General features: G+C 38.2%; 1 pseudogene; it reads left to right on the forward strand.

Moving 5' to 3' along the window:
• The first annotated feature begins 1839 nt into the window (after positions 1-1839).
• Positions 1840-4681, forward strand: LOC100687517 (annotated as a pseudogene).
• The last annotated feature ends 3859 nt before the right edge of the window (positions 4682-8540 follow it).

Here is an 8540-nt window from a genome sequence, read left to right on the forward strand (position 1 = left end):
TTCATCCTTTCTAATGACTAGTATTCTGTTGTATGTATATACCACATCTTCTTTATCCATTCATCTGTTGATGGACATCCAGGTTCTTTCTAAAGTTTGGCTATTTTGGACATGGCTACTATAAACATTGGGGTGCAGGTGCCCCTTTGGATCACTACATTTGTATCTTTGAGGTAAATGCCTAGTAGTGCAGTTGCTGGGTCATAGTAGCTCTATTTCTAACTTCTTGAGGAACTACCATATTGTTTTCCAGAGTGGCTATACCAGATTGAATTCCCAGCAACAGTGTAAGAGGGTTCTCCTTTCTCCACATCCTTGCGACATTTGTTGTTTTCTGTCTTGTTAACTTTAGCCAATCTGACTGGTGTAAGGTGGTATCTCATTGTGGTTTTGATTTGTATTTCCCTGATGCTGAGTGATGTGGAGTATTTTTTCATGTGTCTGTTGGCCATGTATATGAAGAAATGTCTGTTTATGTCTTCTGCCCATTTCTTGAGTGGATTATTAGGTTTTTGGTTGTTGAGTTTGATAAATTCTTCGTAGATCTTGAATATTAGCCCTTTATCTGATATGACGTTTGCAAATATCTTCTCCTGTTCTGTAAGTCCCCTTTTAGTTTTGTTGACTATTTCTTTTTGTTGTTGTTGTTGACTGTTTCTTTTGTGGTGCAGAAGCTTTTTATCTTGAGGAAGTCCCAATAGTTCATTTTTGCTTTTGTTTCTCTTGCTTTTGGACATGTGTCTAACAAGAAGTTGCTATAGCCAAGGTCAAAGAGGTTGCTGCCTGTGTTGTCCTCTAGGATTTTGATGGTTTCCTGTCTCACATTTAGGTTTTTCATCCATTTTGAGTTTCTCTTTGTGTATGGTATAAGAAAATGGTCCAGTGTCATTCTTCTACATGTGGCTGTCCAATTTTCTCAGCACCATTTATTGAAGATACTATCTTTTTTCCATTAGATATTTTTTTTTCCTGCTTTGTCAAAGATTAGTTGACCACAGAAATGAAGGTCCATTTCTGGGTTCTCTATTCTGTTCCATTGATCTATGTGTCTGTTTTTGTGCCAGTATCATAGTGTCTTGATCACAGCTTTGTAATACAGCTTGAAGTCAGGCATTATGATGCCCCCAGCTTTGGTTTTCTTTTTCAACATTCCTCTGGCTTTTCTGGTTCCATACAAATTTTAGGATTATTTGTTCCAGCTTCGTGAAAAATGTTGATGGTATTTTGATAGAGATTGCATTGAATATGTAGATTGCTCTGGGCAGCATAGACATTTTAACAATACATTTTTCAATCCATGGGCATGGAATGTTTTTTCCATTTCTTTGTGTCTTCCTCAATTTCCTTCATAAGTGTTTTGTAGTTTTTAAAGTACAGATCCTTTACCTCTTTGGTTAGGTTTATTCCTAGGTACCTTATGGTTTTGGGTGCAGTTGTAAATGGGATTAATTCCTTGATTTCTCTTTCTGCTGCTTCATTACTGGTGTATAGAAATGCAACAGATTTAAAAAAAAAAAAGAAAGAAATGCAACAGATTTCTGTACACTGATTTTGTATTCTGCAACTTTACTGAATTTGTGTAACAGTTCTAACAATTTTTTGGTGGTCTTTTGGGTTTTCTATATAGAGTATCATGTCATCTGCAAATAGTGAAATTTTGATTTCTTCCTCGCCAATTTGGATTCCTATTACTTCTTTTTGTTGTCTGATGGGCTAGGCTTCCAGTACTATGTTAAATAACAGTGGTGAGAGTGGACATCCTTGTCTTTTTCCGACCAGAGAGGAAAAGCTCTCAGTTTTTGCCCATTGAGGATCATATTAGCTTTGGGTTTTTGGTATATGGCCCTAAATATTGAGGTATGTTCCCTCTAACCCTTCTTTGTTGAGGGTTTTTATAATGAATGGATGTTATACTTTGTCAAATGCTTTTTCTACATCTGTGGAAAGGATAATATGGTTCTTATCCTTTCTTTTATTAATGCAGTGTATCACGTTTACTGATTTGTAAATATTGAATCACCCTTGCAACCCAGGAGTAAATCCCACTTGATTATGGTGAATGATTTTTTTAATGTACTGTTAGATTCGATTTGCTAGTATTTTATTGAGAATTTTTACATCCATGTCCATCAGGGATATTGGCCTATAGTTCTCTTTTTTTAGTGGAGTCTTTGTTTGGTTTTGGTCTCAGGATAATGCTGGTCTCATAGAATGAATTTGGAAGTTTTCCTTCCTTTTCTCTCTTTTTGGAACAGTCTGAGAAGAAATTCTTTAAATGTTTGGTAGAATTCAACTGTGAAGCCATCAGTCTCTGGACTTCTTTTTGTTGGGAGATTTTTGATTATTGGTTCATTTTGTGAGTTATTGGTCTGTTCATATTTTCTATTTCATTCTGTTTCATTTCTGGTAGTTTATATGTTTCTAGGAATTTATCTACTACTTTCAGGTTGTCCAGTTTGTTGGCATATAGTTTTTCATAATATCCTCTTATAATTGTTTATATTTCTGTGGCATTGGTTGTTATTTCTCCTCTTTCATTTTTGAGTTTATCTATTTGGGTCTTTCCCCCCACCCCCTCCCACCCCTTTTTTTTATAAGTCTGGCTAGGGGGTTATCATCACTTTTATTATTTTTTTCAAAGAACCAGTTCCTGGTTTCATCGATCTGTTTCATTGTTTTATTTGTTTTAGTTTCTAAATAATTTATTTCTGCTGTAATCTTGATTATTTCCTTCCTTTTGCTGGTTTTAGATTTTGTTTGTTGTTCTCTTTCTAGCTCCTTTAGGTGTGAGGTTAGATTGTTTATTTGAGATTTTTCTTGCTTCTTGAGGTAGGCTTATATTGCTATATACTTTCCTCTTAATGACCACTCTTGCTGCATCTCAAAGATTTTGGACTGTCGTGTTTTCATTTTTGTTTTGATGTATTTTTTAATTTCTTCTTCAATTTCCTGGTTGATCCATTCATTCTTTAGTAGCACATTAACTTCCATGTATTTGTGGACTTTCCAATTTTTTTCTTATTGTTGACTTCAAGTTTCATAGAGTTGTAATCAGAAAGTATGCATAATATAATCTCAATCTCTTTGTACTTGTTGAAGCCTGATTTGTGACCTGGATGTATTCTGGAGAATGTCCTCTGTGCACTTGAAAAGAATGTGTATTCTGCTGTTTTAGAATGAAACATTCCGAATATATCTGTTAAGTCCATCTGGTCTGGTGTGTTATTCAAAGCCATTGTTTCCTCATTGATTTTCTGTTTAGATGATCTTTCTATTGATATAAGCGGGATGTTAATGTCACCTACTATTATTGTATTACTAGCAACGACTTCCATTCTGTTTATTATTGTTTTATATATTCGAGTGCTCTCATGTTGGGGCCATGAATATTTATAATTGTTAGATCTTCTTGTTGAATAGTCTTCTTTATTATGATATAGTGCTCTTCCTCATTTCTTGTTATGGCTTTTGGCTTAAAATCCAGTTTGATATAAGTATGACTACTCTGGCTCTCTTTTGATGTCCATTTGCATGATAAATATTTCTTTATCCCCTCAGTTTCAGTCTGCAGGTGTCTTTAGGTCTAAAATGAGTCTCTTGTAGGCAACATATAGATGGATCTTGCATTTTTATCCATTCTGACACTCTGTGTATTTTGATTGGAGCATTTAGTCCATTTACATTTAGAATAATTATTGATAGATATGTATTTAGTAGCATTTTATTACTTGTTTTTTCATTGTCTCTGGAGACTTTCTCTATTCTTTTCTTGTCTTTGTCACTTTTAGTCTTTCCTTTCTACTCAAAGCATCTCTTTTTGGCTTGTGGTTTTGCCTTCACACGTCTCATCTCTCCCAGGGCAGCACTCATCCCTTCCTCCCACCTCAGTATGACCATATTTGTTCCCTGTAGAGAGTTGGTCCTGACCTCATGCGTTTTACCTTTCTAATGCCAGCAGTATCTGCTGGAAATGTTGGCCAGCTTACAATAGATTTGATTATTTCTACACTGGATATGTGTACGATTGGTTACTTCTGACTTGTGTCAATGGTTGGAAACAATCCATATGCAATTGCAGAAAAAAACTCAACAGAACTCAGTATAAGGCTGAAGTCTATTCATTGCCTTCAAAGAAACTAGTGGCTCTTCAGTTAAGATCCATTTTTATTAAGTATAAATCAAAACCATTCTATTAAATACTGCTTTACTGGGTGAAAAGTAGTAACTGTGCTAAAGTTATGACCTTTCAAGCAGTCATTCACATTACCATAATGATCTATAGCTTCGCTGAACTCCCTTCAGATACCTACTTAAACTTTTCATGCAGAAAAATGTTAAAAGAAAATAGTCTTAACTGGGAAGAAATGGAAAAAAAATCCATGAAATAGATGATTCCAAGTTTTGTATCTATATTCCTGGAAGAAATATTATAAAAACACTGTATGAGGAATGCTGTTCTAAAGAAATCTCAGTGGCAGTTCTGCTGAAATTTGTTTCAGAAGGAGGCAATATCCCAGATGCATTAGATCTTGTTAAGTATCTTAATGAATGGCTTCAGATAAGCAAACCATGTGTTCAGTGTGATGACCCCACAGCATCTGCCTTGTAGTGGAAAATGCCACATTCATTCAGATTACTCTTTGGCAATGGTCTTTCTCCTGTGCTTTTTAAATTTTTTTGAAGTTTTATACTGTATGTCCAAGATGTTTTTTACCAACACAACTGTTAAACAACTCTATAAGAAGTTATATTATCTGAGGATATGTTAGGAAATAAATCTTTACTTTTCACAGAAAATCTCAAGGAAAATGGATTAACAAAAAGTTGCTTTGCCATCTTTTCACTCTATACAACAAATGTAAATTTAGTACAATGAAATATTTTTTAATTAAAAAGAAAGAATCCCTTTAATATTTCTTGCAGAGCTGGTTTTTAGTGGTCATGAACTCCTTTTAGTTTTTGTCTGGGAAACTCTCTCTCCTGTTCTGAATAATAACTTTGTTGGATAGAGTATTCTTGGCTGCAGATTTTTCTCATTCAGCACATTGAATATATCATCCCATACTCTTCTGACTTGCAGAGTTTCTGTTGAGAGATCTGCAGCTAGCCTTGTGGGCTTTCCCTTATAAGTTAGGGACTTCTTTTGCTGCTTTTAGGATTTATTTTTATCACTGTATTTTGCATATTGAGATACAATATATCTTGGTGTTGGCCAGCTTTTGTTCATTTTGATTGGTGTTTGCCTCCTGGATCTGGATGTCTGTTTCTTTCCTCAGAATTGAGAAATTTTCAGCTATTACTTCCTCAGATAAATTTTATTCCCCCTTCCTCCTCCTCCTCCTCCCTCCCCTCCTCCTCCTCCTCCTCCTCCTCCTCCTCCTCCTCCTCCTCCTCCTCCTCCTCCTCCTTCTTCTTCTTCTTCTTCTTCTTCTTCTTCTTCTTCTTCTTCTTCTTCTTCTCCTCCTCCTCCTCCTTCTTCTCCTCCTCCTCCTCCTCCTGCTTCTGCTTCTTCTGGGATTCCTAGGATACAAATGTTAATTACCTTTGATTGGAGTTACTGAGTCCCTAAGTCTATTCTCATGTTGCATAACTCTTCTTTCTTTTGTTCAGCTTCATTATTTACTATTGTTTTGTCTTCTAGGTCACTAATTCATTTCCCTGCTTCTTCCATCCTTGTATTCATTTCATCAAGTCTGTTTCAAATCTTTGTTATTGCATTTTTCATTTCTGACTGTTTTCTAACTCTTTTTATCTCTGTGGTAAGGGCCTCCCTGAACTCTTTCATTCTTTTCCCAAGCCCGAAAGTACCCTTACGATTGTTGCTTTAAATTCTCCATCAGGCATATCACTTTATCAGTTTTGATTAGATCTCCGGCCATGACCTTATCTTATTCTTTCATTTGATATAAATTCCCCCATCTTGGGATTTTTTGTAAATCTCTTTCTTCTTCTGTGCGCTAGAAAACCCTGCTATGTTTCCTGATCCTGACAGTAATGGCATTTTTTTTTAAAGATTTTATTTATTTGTTCATGAGAGACACAGAGAGAGAGAGGCAGAGACATAGGCAGAGGGAGGGGATAGGCTCCATGCAGGGAACCCGATGTGGGACTAAGATACTGAGACTCCAGGAACACACCCTGGGCTGAAGGCAGATGCTTAACTGCTGAATTACCCAGACGTCCCCAGTAATGGCATTATGAAGAAGAGGTCATATAGTGTCCAGGGCCTCACATTTCCAGGAGTGTCTCAAGTATGTGCTGCATGCACTCTGCTGCTTATTTTGACTGCTCTATCCTTCAGACTGGTCATCCGCAGAAGCTCTTCTTGCCTGCAGTGGGGCAGTGTTTGGACCTTGGTCAGAGTGTGGGGAGTTTTAACTAGATGTACTCTGATCTGCTTGCTAAATGAAACCTGATGCTACTTTCATTAGAACTGATGCCTTGCAGAACTCTCTGGTCAGTAAATGTGGTGTGTACAGGGGTTTCTGCTGGTATCCAGGGAAGGGGCCTGCTGCACTGGGACTGAGACACACCAGAAAAGCAGACCCAGCAGAAGAGTGGGGGTGGGGTGGGCCTTGGTGTGAGCAGCTTAGGCAGCCAGTGTGAGTGCTGTGCTATTTACCTTAGGTGCCTCTGTGCCTATGCTGAAGGGTGGTGGAGGGAAATGGCACTGGCTGACTTTTTTTGTCCCAGGAGAGGTGACTCTTCCTATGCCACCTCTCACAGATATGCCTTTACTCCGGGATTGAGCAGCACCCTCAGAGCTCTATCCCAGCCAAGCCCACTGACCTTTCTAACTCCAGTCTTCAAGCCCTGCTGATTGCAAAACTCAGGAAAATCAGCCCCTCTTGATTTCCCAACCACTGGCATTGGGAAAGTATTTTCCTTGTGTGATCCCCTGTGTGCTCCACTCTCTTTCTCCCTTCTCTGCGACCAGGGCTCCCTCCCCTCTGCAGCACTTACCATCTGTTTCTCCCCCAAACCACATCTCTGCACCTCTTACCTTCTGCAATGTGGCCTCTTCTCTCCCTCTAGTTTTGGAATTTGTTCTGTCAGTCCTCAGGCTGATTTCTTGGGTATTCTGAATGATTTGATAGTCATCTAACTGTATTTGAGGGATAAGGTGAGCCTAGAGGTCTCCGTCTATGTCAACAACTAAGCTCCCGTCCTCTAAGTTGCTATTTTAAAACTTCCATTTAACTTAAGCATAAGGAGATTGCTAATTAATGGCTATCCAACAATACAGGAAACAGGGTGGATGCATTAGAACAGAGTGACCAGAATGTTGAGGTTGCTAAGAAAAGAATGGAAGAATAGATTTACATTGGGGTCTAGGAGTCTAGGAATTTAACTTTTTTTTTTTTTTTTTTTTTTTTTGAGAGCGTGAGCGAGGGATTGGGGCAGTAGTGAGGAGAGGGAGAGAGGCTCTACATTCAGTGGAGCTCAATCTCATGACCCTCAGAACATGATCTGAACTGAAATCAAGAGTCAAACACTTAACCAACTGAGCCACCCAGGTACCTGGAGTTTAACATTTCAAAGCTGGAACAGAGCAGTGTGGTAATGAGGACATGGTTTCAGATTACTAAATTAGATTAGAGGGGAAGAGTATTGGCATTGGGATGTCAAGTAAACTGAGCAACCAAGCTGTTGGATGAAGTCTGTGTGGCCAAGGAAGTTCCCAATGAGAGGAATGAGAGGAACTGTGGAGAACTGTTGCCAAAGTGTTCAGTGAATTAGGGCAGGTTTGGAGGGAGACCCAAGATAAGGATGGTGGGTGGGGCAGTAAATGTAGGGCTAAATGGTGTAAACCTTAAAGGACAGATGGTATTTGGGAGCAGGAGTCAAGATCTTGAAGCAGCAAGAATGCCAACTCCTGAAAGCTGCTGGGATACATGGGATATATCAGAAGCACTTCTCTTCTAGAAGGCTGCGGTGAGGAGCCAGACCTCAGCTACAACGTGTGCTCTTTTTGGATCTAGATCTTGCATTTGGAACTCAACATTATATTACTAGTGTTGTCATGAACCTAACATCTATATGACAAATAGTTTAGTAAATATTCATAACTGTTTTTAGTCATTTCCCTATTGTTATTTGGGTTGTTTCCAATTTTCCTTATTATAAACAATGAAGTAATGAGCATATTTGTGATTATTTTTTTTCAGCATTTATGATTATTTCAGTTAGGTAGTTTCCAAAAAGTGGACTGTCTACCTTGAAGCATATGAACATTTTCCCAGCCCTTGATGCTTATGGTTCTATCCTCATGTTGGATTTTCTCTGCTCCAGCCATGGAATCAACCTTGGAAAATTTCATCTTTCCAAGAATTCCTGATTTCTTCAAGTAGAGACTAGTATTCACATGTCAGGATCTGGGCACTAGATGTGTTTGTTGAATTGGCATGTCATTGTCAGGCCCTCTCAGTGGACAAGCAGAGAGAATATGATGTATGCCTGAGTCTATGTGCATGCAATATACATATACATGTGCACACACACAGATGCTATTTCCCATGTGTAGGGGTGTTCACAGCAGT

This window comes from Canis lupus, chromosome 11, assembly GCF_011100685.1.
Source record: "Canis lupus familiaris isolate Mischka breed German Shepherd chromosome 11, alternate assembly UU_Cfam_GSD_1.0, whole genome shotgun sequence".
NCBI lineage: Eukaryota > Metazoa > Chordata > Mammalia > Carnivora > Canidae > Canis > Canis lupus.